This window comes from Rhinatrema bivittatum, chromosome 19 (assembly GCF_901001135.1).
Source record: "Rhinatrema bivittatum chromosome 19, aRhiBiv1.1, whole genome shotgun sequence".
Lineage (NCBI taxonomy): Eukaryota > Metazoa > Chordata > Amphibia > Gymnophiona > Rhinatrematidae > Rhinatrema > Rhinatrema bivittatum.
Window position 1 is genome coordinate 25,054,728 of NC_042633.1, and position 13,518 is coordinate 25,068,245.

The following is a 13,518-nucleotide window of genomic DNA, read 5'->3' on the forward strand; positions in this document are numbered from 1 at the left end:
AGCAGGAGTTGGCAAGGCCTCGCTCTGAGCTGGGTGGGGGAGGAGGGGGGGGGGGGGGGAACAGCCTTCCACTGGGCCAGGAAGAGGAGAAGGAAGCGAGAGCAGCTGCCCGTTGGGCCTGATGAAGAGGAAGTTGGCCGACTCCCGCCCAGGACCTTGCGACACCCCAATATTTCCAGACACACCTGTTGAGAACTGCTGCCTTAAACCATAGACATGGACTAATCAGATGCACAGTGAATGGGAAAGCTTCCGACGGCGAGAAGGGATTTTTAATACTTCTTACCAGTGCCACATTCAGCTCTCTCTAAAGGGCTAAGGGAAAAGTGCCCAGGACATCTGGCCCTAAGGGCCAGATGCAAGTGCTGGCGCTACGTTCCTAGCCTCCACCCCACCTGCCCCGATAAGGAGGCAAAGCCAGGCTGAACCCAAAGAAGGATCAACTGGAGAGAGAGAGAGAGAGAGAGAGAGAGAGAGAGAGAGGGAGGGGCACCTAGCAGCAACTGGACTGGCATCCAGGGCACACCAGACCAGTAAAAGAAGTGCCGGGAGGGGTAATAGAATAGGGCAGCACCAGAAAGGGTTTTTTCCCCCCCACTAATTCAAATTCGACACACCTGGGAAGCCCACGTTTTCAGCCTCTTCACATGTGCAAAACCCAGAAAGCAAACCGAACTGTTCCCTCTGTGCTTTCAGCAAACATGTTTGTGAACATGGCGTTTTTTTCTACACTTCTCTGTCAGACATTGTACAGCTTCTCAGAAAAAAAAAAAAAAAAAAAAGGACAGCGTGTACCTTGTGCCACTCTGATAACTAGCCACAGACTGTCTCTGGCCAGCCAGGACAAGAGGAAGTCCCATTAACCGTGTTTTATTGATTTGTACATTCTTATGTTCCACGGCTTCCACGCCAACCATCCAGTAAAGATTCATAACCGCGCACTGACAAACTCAATAAAATACAAACTTACAAAATGAAATTAAGAGCCCCTTTCTAAAATTACCAGTCGGTTTTCTAGCTGCGTCCCTCAAGGCACATGGTCACATTCTCTCCGAGAGAGGCCAGCGGCGCGTGGAAGAGCGGACAGGCCCTGTCATGCAGTCAGCCCTGTCCCACAAGCACCGTTTCAGAGCCGTGGCAGGCTTTTAATAAAAACACTCTCACTGCATCAGGGCGCATTCTCCTTCCTGCCCAGGCAAGCTACGCCTGTCATACTCTGGGACTGTCCTCAGATGGCCCCTGGGTTCCAGCGTCCTCGCACCCAATTAACACCGAAACCAGCATTTGTAGCAGTCCTGGGCAGAATCAGGCCAGAGACAGGGGGGGGGGGGGGGGGGGGGATAGCAGAACCTAAGGCAGACCCTGCTAGGTCAGACCAATGGTCCACCGAGCTCAGGGTTTTTATGTGGCTCTCTCCAAGACGTCAGAGGTGGAGAAACCAAAGTCCATCTGGCCAGTGAACTACTGACAGACCTGGCTCTCATAGGTGGTACTGAAAGGAGACAAGAAGCGAGAGCTGGAGAAAAATGAAGAAATAGCAAAAAATAGTAAACCAGCTCGGTGCTCACTAAAACGATAGCTGAAAACTACAGGCCGGCAGGGCACCAGTGTCCAGAAAAGTGCGAGCTGCAAGCTTTACAACTCTGCCACGCGCTGTAGGAGGAGTAAGACCCACGTGCTCTGGACTGGTCCGGTGGGGTGAGAAGGAAAGGCCGGTTAAGCTGAATGGAAAGAGGAGCGAACGATCTACCATCCAGGGCTCAGATCAAACAAATCCAATGGGTGTTTCTGATTGGGTGGCCAGAGAATGAGAGAGGATGAAGCCCTTGAGGTGAATTGCCTGGGTTTTGTTCTGAACCTGTCCCACACAGGAGGCTCGGGAACAAAATGAAAAAAAAAAAGTCTTTCAGCAGGTATTGGGGTGGCGAGGGGGGTCCAGGCTGATGTCTGACAATAGGGGAAAGGTCCCGGGACAGTATTTACTCCTTTAGAGGGGGTCGATAGGTGGGGCTGCATATGACATTTTGTGGGGGAAGGAGGCCCTTTTACATTCCCCCCTCCCCCCTCAAACAGTGCTAATTACCCAGAAGAAAGCCGGAGAAGCAGCAGCGAGGTATCCAGCCACATAAGGCAGGGTCATTTTAGACCTACTGTGAAGGCTAACTAAACTCCTACAAGAAACAGCGCCAGAACGCCGGCTTTTATCCGGAGAAGTGCCTGAACGTTGCAAATTGCCATGTGGCCTCCCTAGTCTCCTCTGGCTGGCCCTGCTCAGCCCTCCTCTAGATCTGCTTTTGCCCTCCGGTAGATTCTGTGGCTTTTGATTCCCCCCCCCCCCCCCCCCCCGGGCCCTTCACCAACTTCTCTAGTTCTTGCTTGAGAGAACCGGATGCCCTCTGGGTCCTTCCTTCTCCGGCTGATCCTCATTCGGTTCTGAATCCTCTAACTCTGCCAGCTCTCCCTCTCCCCCTCCCCCTCCACGTCTTTACCTGATAGGCGGGCTTCCTCCTGTCCCGGTTCCTTGCTTTGGGGCTTTCTGGCATTACTAGCCTCTTGCCTGTTCTTCCCTTTTAACTGACAGAACGCTTTGCATATTACCAAAACAAACTGATTCCTACTTCTCCGCTGAGCCCTGCGGGCCACCCAGCAAAGGCTCCGAAACTGTGGAGGAGTGTCTTACTCGTCCCCCCAAAAAGAGGAGGAAAGTGCTGCTCCGGGCGCTCTGCTCTTCTTGCACCCCCCCCCCCCCCCCCCCCCCCCCTTGTTTGTGCTGCATTTAGCTTCATCCCCGTCGCAGCTCCTGCGAAACGGCCCACGCCAGGTCCCGCATCTGACACACTTCCAACCCCACTCCATACCTGCTCTGGAGGAAGGGAGAATGCACAACAGGCCAAGTCAGCCTTGGGCTGTGCCTTCTCTCCTGCAGCGTGGTTTGGTTTTTTTGTTTGTTTGTTTGTTTTCAAGCTTCATAAAGGCTTAGAGCACAACAGGGCCTTTGAGCAGGAAAAGACAAATACAGGGATCTTGCCCCAGACTGCCCTGGGGGAGGAAGAGCAGCCACCCTTCTGAGTGCCGTCCTGACTCAAGCAAGGCTCCCACTGCAGAAATCAGCCCGACGTTAAGGCTGTTGCCCCAAGCGCCATCGTCCTGCTGCATCTGCTGGAGGCAGAGAACTAGTGAAGCCTTCCCTGCTGTACCAGAATATATAGGGAGGAACGCCAGGTCAGATCAGCCTGTTCTCTGCCTCCATCAGCTGGTAGGGGGACAAATCCCATTTGCCTGGATTGATCTGGGCAAGACGATGAGCAACGCAGTCATACAGGGCTTTGGCGAAGCCTTATCAGTACTGTGTTCAGTTCTGGAGAATCTCTCTCTCAAAAAGGATAAGGACAGAATGGAAGTGGTCCAGAGAAAGGCAAAAAAAAATGGTGTGGGGTCTGCATCAAAGGCCGTATCAGATGAGACTGAAGGTCCTGAACATGCATCCCCTGGAGGAGAGGAAATGCAGGGGAGATCTGATATAGACTTTTAAAGACCTGAAAGGTTTTTAAGATGCACAAGAATCAAACCTTTTCTGATGGAAAGGAACCTGTAGGACGAAAGATCGTGACATGAAACTCCAAGTGAGGGGTAGAATCAGGAACAATATCAGGAGATATTTCTTCCCAGACAGGACAGTGCCCTCCTGGAAAAGGTGGAATTCAAAGGGGTGTGGGACAAACACAGAGGATCCCTAGTGGCTAAAGGATGGAAAGAAAAAAAGAGGTAACCTGCACAGAGTGGCGTTTTCTACCCTTAAAAAAAATAAAATGATGTTACTAGATCTCGGTCTGGTGCCTCCACATCCCGGCTATGTAAGGATCCAAGAGGCAACGTGGCTGGCAGCACGCGAGAAACTGCTGCATTTTCTTTCCTGCTCTCCCAAGTTACCACTCAAGGCTTGAAGCCTGTCGTTCCGGCACGGGCCAAGTCTGGACATGAAGGCACCCATTTTCCAGGTGCTTCATCAGAAGGCTGTACCGAGGGCAGCGGGAAGCACAGACAGGACTTGACGGAGAAGACATGCTGACCCGGTAATGGCTGCCAAACGACCAGCAAACTGCGGTGGCGGCATAGCTGGCAAATCACAACCCCTACCCCTCTCCTTCCACGTGATATAAAAAGGGGGCAGCAGCACCACCCTGTGTGTCAAAAGCACTACACGGCTGGGGACGTGAGACGGCCAGGAGCATGCGGATGGCCTAGAAAAGGTTGCTTATTCTGCCGTCAAAAATGCCCAAACTCCTAGCAACGTGATCGGGAATCTAGGGGAAAGGTCAGAGCAAGAGATGAGAGCCAAAGCTGCAGGGAGCTACGTAAATGCTGGCGCCCTGCCCACAGGAAGGGCACAGGGCCGACGACACTGCTCTGCGAAACCTCTGCTCTCTGTACCTGAAGCTTGATGGTCGGCACCAATGGACGAGAGGCGTCTCTGTAAGAAGCAGGGACTTCTTCTGATGGCGGCTGCTCCTTCCCTGCGCTCATGCATGTGAAGTGGGATGTTACCAAGCTACACTGCCAACGATGCCCGAGTGCTGCAGGCTATCTAAAGCAGAAGTGATCCAACCTGTTTCCAAGGCTGCCAGGACAGGTTGGACAGGTTTGCCGCTGAATTCCAAGGAATGCTGCAAAATAGTTACCAGGCAAGCACCCCCCCGCCCCTCTTCCCTGCACAGCTAACCTCCTGGGACATCCAATTCCTTCGCAGTGATCCTCTTGAGGTGGGGCGGCTGCTTGGCGCGAACGGTCGTAAGAACATGCCATACTTGGTGTCAGACCAAAACGGTCCATCGAGCCCAGGATCCTGTTTCCCACAGTGGCCAATCAATCAAGGATCACAAGTACCTGGCAGGATCCCAAGGGGCGGAGAAGATCCCGAGAATAGGCAGCGGATTTCTTTAATTCTTAATGGACTTTTCCTCCAGGAGCTTGTCCAGCGGAGAAATTACTTAAGCCGATCATTTCGCTTTTCCTTGGTGCACACCAGTGGCTCTCAACCTTTTTTCTATTGGGACGCACCTGGCAGATCATGCTTACAGGCGGGACACGCCGAACGCTTGACCATCACGGGGCTAAATGCAAACATATGCTCTGCATCCAGAGGAACCCACCCATCCCCAAACAATGGATGCAGAGCAGAACTAGGATATTTCAAATACCACTCGCTAGATAAACAGAAACACAAACTCCCTTACTACCAGGCGCATTGTAAAAATACAAAAAGAAACCCACTTAGCACATATGTAGCAAACCCTCCATACCATTGCAACACTAATTCCAAGAACTCAAACAGCAATAGCAGCAGTGCAGCACCAATGCATGGCCTGTTGAGAATGAGAAAACGCAACGAAGATTGATACAAATCCCTACCTACTAGGAAAACACCTCACCCCAGTCACACATACAGATCAGACTGTCACCAAATACAGAATAAAAGACCACAAATTACAAATGTGGAAACCTCAAAAAGCCACACTGCATGCAGTGCAAAGCTGGAGAGCTAGAAACAGAAATACATCTCCTCCTACACTAAGCAAAGTACAAAGGCAGAGGAAATGCACCTTCCCAAAACTGACACATTATGGCTCTCGTATCCCGTCACTCCCCCTCCATGGCTCCATCATACTTCACTTTTCCCAATTACTCCCTTTCAGTCATCCCCTCACACTCATATCCCTGCCCAGCATTCCTGACCCCCCATATCCTCTCCCCAGCTTGACTTTCCCTACCCCCCCCCTTCATCCCCCCCCCCCATATCTCCCTGCCTGCCCAGCTATCCTGACCCCGTTTCCCTCCCTTTCCTGCTCAGCAGCCCCCACACTCCCTCTCCGTTCCACCTTCATCTTTCCAGCATCCCCAACCTCAGATCAGCAGCAGCTTCACTCCCAGACTCAGCAGGGGAAGGTAAAGCTTGCGTCCCATCAGGCCCAGAACAGCAGGAGCTGGCAAGGTCTCGCTCTGATCTAAGTGAAGGAGGAAACAGCCTCCCACTGGGCCAGAAAAAAAGAGAAGGATGAGAGAGGAGCCTCCCATCAGGCCCAATATAAGAGAAGTCAACCAACTCCCACCCGGGCTGATAAGGAGGCAGCAGTCTGCTGGTCCTGCGACACACCTCCCAGGACCTCACGACACTGGTGTAGACAGATGGACTCAGGATCATTGGGTTATGTTCCCCTGCCAGCAGACGGAGACGGAGGCAGATTTCAAAGCTGACCTCACCCTAGATACACCCCTGCAGTGACCTCAGCCCTTGTATTCTCTTCAAAAACCATTATGGACATACTAATCATATTAAAATATGATTAAAAATGGATAACCATAACTTTACTCAACCAAACACTGAACCCCAGTAAGAATTTAGATGCCCTGATCTAGGGATTGGATGATGGTGTACCTGTAATCTCTTGCAATCGATATCCACTCCATGGGCGAATCCTTGGCGGGATGCCGAGTCCATCTGTCTACATTAAGGAAAATGAATTTATCAGGTAAGTAATTTCTCCATTTCCTAGCGTGTAGCAGATGGACTCAGGACCAATGGGATGTACAAAAGCTACTCCCGATCTGGGTGGGAGGCTGCCCGCGGTCAGGATAACACCGCCCTTGCAAAGGCTGCGTCCTCTCGGGCCTGAACGTCCAGGTGATAGAACCTGGAGAAGGTGTACAAGGAGGACCTCGTCACCGCTCGGCAGATAGCGACAGGAGACAGCAGTCTAACTTCCGCCCATGAGACCGCCTAAGCCCTGGTGGAATGAGCTTTAACCTGAAGGGGTAATGGCTTTCCATCCTCCACATGGGCTCCTGTGACCACCTCCTCAATCCAGCGAGCTATGGTAGCCCATGAAGCTGGTTCGCCCTGCTTCCTTACACCGTGAAGGACAAACAGGCGGTCTGTCTTTCGGACCAGTTCTGAAACTTCCAGATACCGCACCAAAAGTCTACTGACATTCAAACGACGGAGGAGGCAGCATTCTTTCGCATCCTTGTGCTTATCTAGGGATGGTAATGAAATGGACCGATTCAAATGAAACTCCGAGACTACCTTGGGCAAGAAGGATGGAACAGTACGAAGATGTAACGCTCCTGAGTCATCCAAAGGAACGGTACCCGACACGACAATGCCTGAAGTTCAGAGATACGATGTGCTGAGCATCTATATGCCAGGAACACCATTTTCAAGGCTAATAAATGCAAGAAAAGACTGCGCATGGGCCAAATGGAGGGCCCTGACAAAAATTCTAATACTAGATTAAGATTCTACAAGGGAACCGGCCACCGTAGGGGCCAGTTCAGAAAAAAACCCCACATCTGGATGAGCCAACAGGCGGGTTCCGTAAACTCACTCCTGAAATAGGAGAGAGCCGCTACCTGGACCTTCAAGTAGTTAAGGATCAAACCTTTATTCAAGCCGCCCTGCAAAAATTACAAAATTAGCGGGATTTTGACCTCCCAAGGGGGGGGGGGGACACTGTGCTCTTTGCACCAGACCTCAAATAAATACTCTCCAGACCCGCACATACGCTAGGGACATAGAGAACTTCCGAGCATGGAGTAAGGTGGCTATTACTGCCGCAGAATATCCTCGCTTCATCAGGAGAGCCCTCTCAAGTGCCAGACCGCAAGACAGAATCAAGTTGGATCCTTGTGAAGGACAGGTCCCTGCTGTAGCAGGCCCCTGTGCGGTGGGAGGCACAGGGGGGTCTCCACCAGGAGTCTCCGCATGTCCACATACCACGGACGCCTGGGCCAATCTGGAGCTACTAGTAGGACTAATCCCCTGTGGTGTTCAATTCTGCAAATAAACCTGCCCAGCAGGGGCCACAGAGGGAAGGCATAAAGCAACTCTTCTTCCAGCCAGGTCTGAACGAGAGCGTCAATCCCCAGGGAACATTGATCTCTTCTGCGACTGAAGAATCGGGGAGCCTTCGCATTGTGAGATGTGGCCAGCAGGTCGATGGATGGGAGATCCCAGTGATCTACTGTCAGCTGAAAGGCTTTGGCCAACAATGCCCACTCTTCTGGATCCAGACTCTCCATGCTTAGAAAGTCTGCTCGGACGTTGTCGTTTCCTATGATGTGGGAGGTTGAGATCTGCAGATGTATTTCCACCCATTCCATAAGGAGATCTATCTCCTGTGGCACTTGCTGGCTCTTGGTTCCACCCTAGCAGTTGATGTAGGCTATGGTCGTTGCGTTGACTGATATCACACAGACTGCTTGACCCTGGAGTCTGTGGCTGAATTGTAGACACGCCAATCTGACCGCCTGGCTTCCAGGCAGTTGATGTTCCAGAGGGCGTCTTCCTCGGTCCAATGTCTCTGGGCCTTCAGTTCTTGACAGTGAGCTCGCCAGCCCCGGAGGCTCGAGTCTGTTGTGAGGACCAGCTAGTTCAGAGAGGACAGGGGTACACCCCTGCTCAAATGAGCTTCCTGTAGCCACCACTGAAGCAGAGAGCATACTCCCATTGGTAAGCGGAGGCGAATCGAATAGTCGAGACTGTGGGTTCCAACATGACAATAGTGCACGCTGAAGTGGTCGCATGTGTGCCCTCGTCCACAACCTCCAGGGTTGCCACCATCAAACCGAGAACGTGGAGATAGCGCCACACAATCACTTGGGACATCAACTTCCTTATCCGCATGGTCGGAAGGAAGACCTTGCCCTGCTTGGTGTCAAACCAGACTCCCAGATATTCCAAGGACTGGGAGGGCTTGAGACTGCTTTTGTCCAGATTTACTATCCAACTGAGTTCCTGAAGCAAGGAGGAGGTCACCCTGATGATCACCCGGAGACTCTCTTCCACGGACTTGGCCTAGATCAATCAGTCGTCTATGTACAGGTGCGCCAGGATTCTCTCTTTTCTCAATGCTGCCTCTATGACCACCATAATCTTGGAAAATGTTCTGGGGCAGTGGCAAGGCCAAAGGGCAGTACCCGGAACTGATAATGGTGACCCAGTACTGCAAAGCGTAAGAAACACTGGTGTTCTTGATGGACTGGAATATGTCACTCCAAAACCTCCCATCATATAACCTTCAGAGACAGGGCATTCTCCACAGCAGGACCTCCTCAATGGAACTCCATCCCACCAGATCTATGACAGGAACCCTGCCTCCCAACATTCAGGAAAAGACTCAAAACGTGGCTATTTAAAAAAGCCTTTCCGGACAATGAATGAATCTTAACGCACTACTAACCAATTTCCAGTCATTACCCTTACGCAGAAAATTATAACATTGCAAATGACACAACCCAGCAATTGCCATAAATTCTGTAAATGTTTTTTGTTAAAGTTTGGTAAAATGTGTTCTGTTAAATTCCTATCGCCTTTCTCTGCTCCTAGTTGTACATTTCCCTGTTTTATTGTAACTGCAATTATTTTCGCTCAGCACTTGTTATTTGTTCTTTTTTATTGTAACCTATTATCACACCCCCCTGTTTATTGTAAACCGGCATGATGTGATACTTATCACGAATGCCGGTAAAGAAAAAAACTCAAATAAATAAATAAATAAATAGATAGATAGATAGATGTAGGTAGGCCTTGGATAGGTCCATGGAGGTTAAGAACTCTCCTGATTGTACGACAATTATCACAGAGCATAGGGTTTCCATGCAGAAATGATTCACTCGTAGATGTCAGTTGATGCTCTTGAGGTCCAGGATGTATCTATCTACTGGGGACGGAGAAATACCGAAGAGCTGAGATCACTGCAGGGTGATATCAGCTTTGAAATCCGACTCCATCTCCATGTGCAGGACACTTGAGACTTTCTCACTTATACGTTATAATTTTTATGCTCAATAAGACCTGTCAACTTAATTGTTTAAGTCTTTTTTTTTTTTTTTTCTCCTTTATCTTTTGGTCATCAATGTTACAACGTTATTGTTAAATTTTGAACTTATGTACACTGTTCCAAGTTTCATAACCTTGTTCTATGTAATGCCTTTTGGCAATTTTCATGTTCTGTTTCAATGTAAACCGATGTGATCTTTATTTCATATAGGAACACCGGTATATAAAAATCTAAAAATAATAATAATAATGTGCTGGCAGGGGAGCATAACCCATTGGTCCTGGGTCCACCCACAGCTTAATTATGCATTGAGTAAAAAAAATATTTTCTCTTATTAGTTTTATATGTATTATCCAGTAACTTCATTATGTGTCTTTGTACTTTTTGAAAGAGTAAACAACTGATTAACGCTTACTCCTTCCATTCCACGCATTACTTTATAGACCTCTATCCTATCTCCCCTCAGCTGTCTCTTCTCCAACCTGAAGAATGCTAACCTCTTTAGCCTTCGCTCATAGGGGAATCGTTCCATCCCCTCTCTCATTTTGGTAGCCCTTCTCTGTACCTTTTCTAATTCCGCTATATCTTTCTTGAGATGTGATGATCAGAACTGAACACAGTCTGATCGCAATCTTTGGCAGCACAGCGAACTGCATAAATTGCAGGTGAAAGGGAAGAGCAGGAAGCACAGGGGTGCACGGGACTGCCTGATAATCCATCAAATACAGAAATCCTCAAACCTACTGCTGATGCCCAGAAAAATTCAACCTTGCAGAGCAGAATGCCAATAGCAATAATACAGGCAGGAGAATGCCTAAGCTAGCTTTGAGTACAGCTAAGCATGATAAAGATGAAATACCAGAAGGGCAAATCCTAAAGCAAAACACAACCAGACGGGCAAACACCAGCAGAGACAGACAAGCAATTGGGCAGAAGCAGGACATACTGAGTACATTTTCTATAGTGCATCTAACTGCCAAGTTACATATGTTAATTTGAAACACATAAAAATTCTGATTTTCCAACATAAGATACGCACATAAAGTGAGTTAAACTTACATGTGCAACTTTATATGTAGCAAAGCATCAATAGCATGCTGTTTTAAGTGCATAATTTAGCAAAATTAAAATTACACACATAAATCCATAGTGTGACTACAACTCTCTTCTGCCCTTACTCCGCAGCAGCTAAACTTGTGCACACCATTAACGGACAGGCGTCTAATTTGGTGGCTGTAAATCCCTTTACAATTTACACGCTTACCTCCTCTTTTCACATGTACAAGACCCTAAAATACTTTTGAAAAACTGACTCCTTGATAGATATAGCCCAGAGAGACCATGGCACTAAAGGAAAATTGGCTCTTACCTGCTGATTTTCGTTCCTGTAGTACCACAGATCAGGCCAGACGCCTGGGTTTTGCCTCCCTTCCAGCAGATGGAAACTGAGAGAGTTTCGCTGACACTGGCATATAAAGCTGGTGAGCCGCCTGCAGTCCCTCAGTACCGACCTGTACCCAAGCCAAGATACCACTGAACCTAAAATTAATATATCCCCACATAACACGTGGAAAACCCCCTAATGGGAACGGACCTTTCCAAGGTTAACCACAGAAGAGGTAGCGGGAACAAAGGCCGGTTTGAGACAGGCACGTGGCACCTCCCCACACGCTGAGCACTGGCTGCCGAGCGGCATGGCTCCCGCCGGAACGCTCGCACGCAGCTTGGACGCAGCTTCAAGGATGCTTGCCGGGCCGCCTGCGATCTGTCCCGCGGAATGAACACGACGTTACAAGAAAAGAAAAGAAACTTTTTTCTTTTTTTAAAGCGTTCAAACTTTAGAGCACTTCCTGAAGCCGGGCAACAGGTACTGGGCATCCTCCTTGGGGGGGGGGGGGGGGAGAGAGCTGGCACCACCAGTTTTCCACCCCCGATGGCGAAAAGGACCAAGCCAAAAAGTGTCTCCAACCCCAGCTCGTCCACATCAAAACCAGAAGGGATACATAAGAAACATAACAACATGCCAGACTGGGTCAGACCAAGGGTCCATCAAGCCCAGCATCCTGTTTCCAACAGAGGCCAATCCGGGCCATAAGAACCTGGCAAGTACCCAAAAACTAAGTCTATCCCATGCTACTGATGCCAGTAATAGCAGTAACTATTTTCTAAGTTAGCGATTAATAGCAGTTAATGGACTTCTCCAAGAATTTATCCAAACCATTTTTAAACCCAGCTGCACTAACCACATCCTCTGGCAACAAATTCCAGAACATAATTGTGCGTTGAGTGAAAAAGTATTTTCTCCAATTAGCTTTAAATGTGCTACATGCTAACTTCATGGATGGCCCCACCAGGACCTGTCAAGCTTCTGGGAGGAACTCTTCTCGCCTAATTCCTAACTATACTTTTTCTTTTTTAAACTAATTTTCAGACTGCAGGTTTTGTACCACCTTCCATCTGCTGGAGACAGAGGAATACTGAGGGACTGCAGGCGGCACACGTGGTTATATGCCAGTGTCAGTGAAACTTGCTCTGTCTCAATCTGCTGGAAGGCAGGCAAAACCCAGGAGTCTGGACTGATCTGGGTACGTGCAGGGAAAGAACTGGCTGCCTGATCCCAGAAGTGTTCTCCCAGCTTAATTAACAGAGTCTGGGCCCAAATACCCTTCCCTTACGACAGAAGGTGCCTCTGGGTTTCAGCACCATTCCTCTGCAATGCTGTGAGGGCAGACACCACTGCTCTCTATTACCCCCCCCCCCCCCCAGCGCTGCAAGGGAGAGGCCAAGTTTTGCAATACCTCTGAACAGGTCCAACATGTTTAGGACAACGCAGCGAACGCCTTGGCGGGAGCAACACTAAAAGCAGGGAATGAGGGTAAAAGGCACAGGTGAGGAGAGAGTTCTGGCATCCCAGTCCCAGCAGGGAGCGGGCACTGCAGCTGCTGGGAGAGCTAGGAGTAATGCAGCCCCTTCAGTGCTATTTAATGGCATCTTCCTGACCGGACGTTTCATCCAAGAAATCTCATTCAAAATGCAAACACAACGTCAGGCAGCAACTGGATACAGACGGACATCTGGAGGCACTTATTTGGGGAAAGTCCACGCCGCCCTGGGACACAGCCCACTCAAACTTTGCACCTGCTCTTTGTGCAAGGAAAGTAACCCCTGTAAGGTTGAAAATGTAACCTGCGGGTGCTGTTATCCAGCCTGACCGAAATGTGTGCTGGGAACACCTCCACTAAATGTGGAACGACGCACATAACCTGTGGCCATGCTGAGAGAAGGCAAGCTTCAGATCACTATTTACCTGCATGCATAGCTTTAAAAACTGTGAATAAAGGGCTTTCCCCTTCCCCTCACATTCTCCACTATAAGTCCTCCTCCTTCCTTTGCTCTCTCCCCTTCCCTTGCCTTACCCTCTCACGTCCTCCACTGTGCTGTTCTCCCTGCTTACATCCTTCGTTGAAAGGTCCACAGTATAACATGTTTGGGGGTGACACCAGTGGCCCTCTTACATCCTCTCCCCCGAGCATAGTGGCTACATGATAAATCTGTGTCTCGGGAGTTCTTCCATCTTGCCCTCCCCACTGTGGAAATCTAACCACAGTGGCCTCACACAGAAAGAGCCCTAGATGTCTTTGGCATCCCCGAGCAAGCATGGATAACAGCTGCAAACCTGGTT

General features: G+C 49.6%; 1 protein-coding gene across 10 annotated transcripts in view; it reads right to left on the bottom strand.

Moving 5' to 3' along the window:
- CPT1C (carnitine palmitoyltransferase 1C) overlaps positions 1–13,518 on the bottom strand; it is a 57,513-nt gene that overhangs the window by 40,321 nt on the left and 3,674 nt on the right. Inside the window, exon 1 of one of the 10 annotated variants that reach the window (XM_029584189.1) lies at positions 13,253–13,273. The exons of 6 other annotated variants lie outside the window; for them this stretch is intronic. The gene's annotated coding sequence lies outside the window, so the exon portion shown is untranslated. Of the gene's footprint in view, positions 1–1,003; positions 1,287–4,431; positions 4,552–11,205; positions 11,229–13,252; positions 13,274–13,518 lie in introns of those variants that run through there. 3 more of the 10 variants (XM_029584188.1, XM_029584187.1, XM_029584186.1) reach the window with 3 other exon arrangements.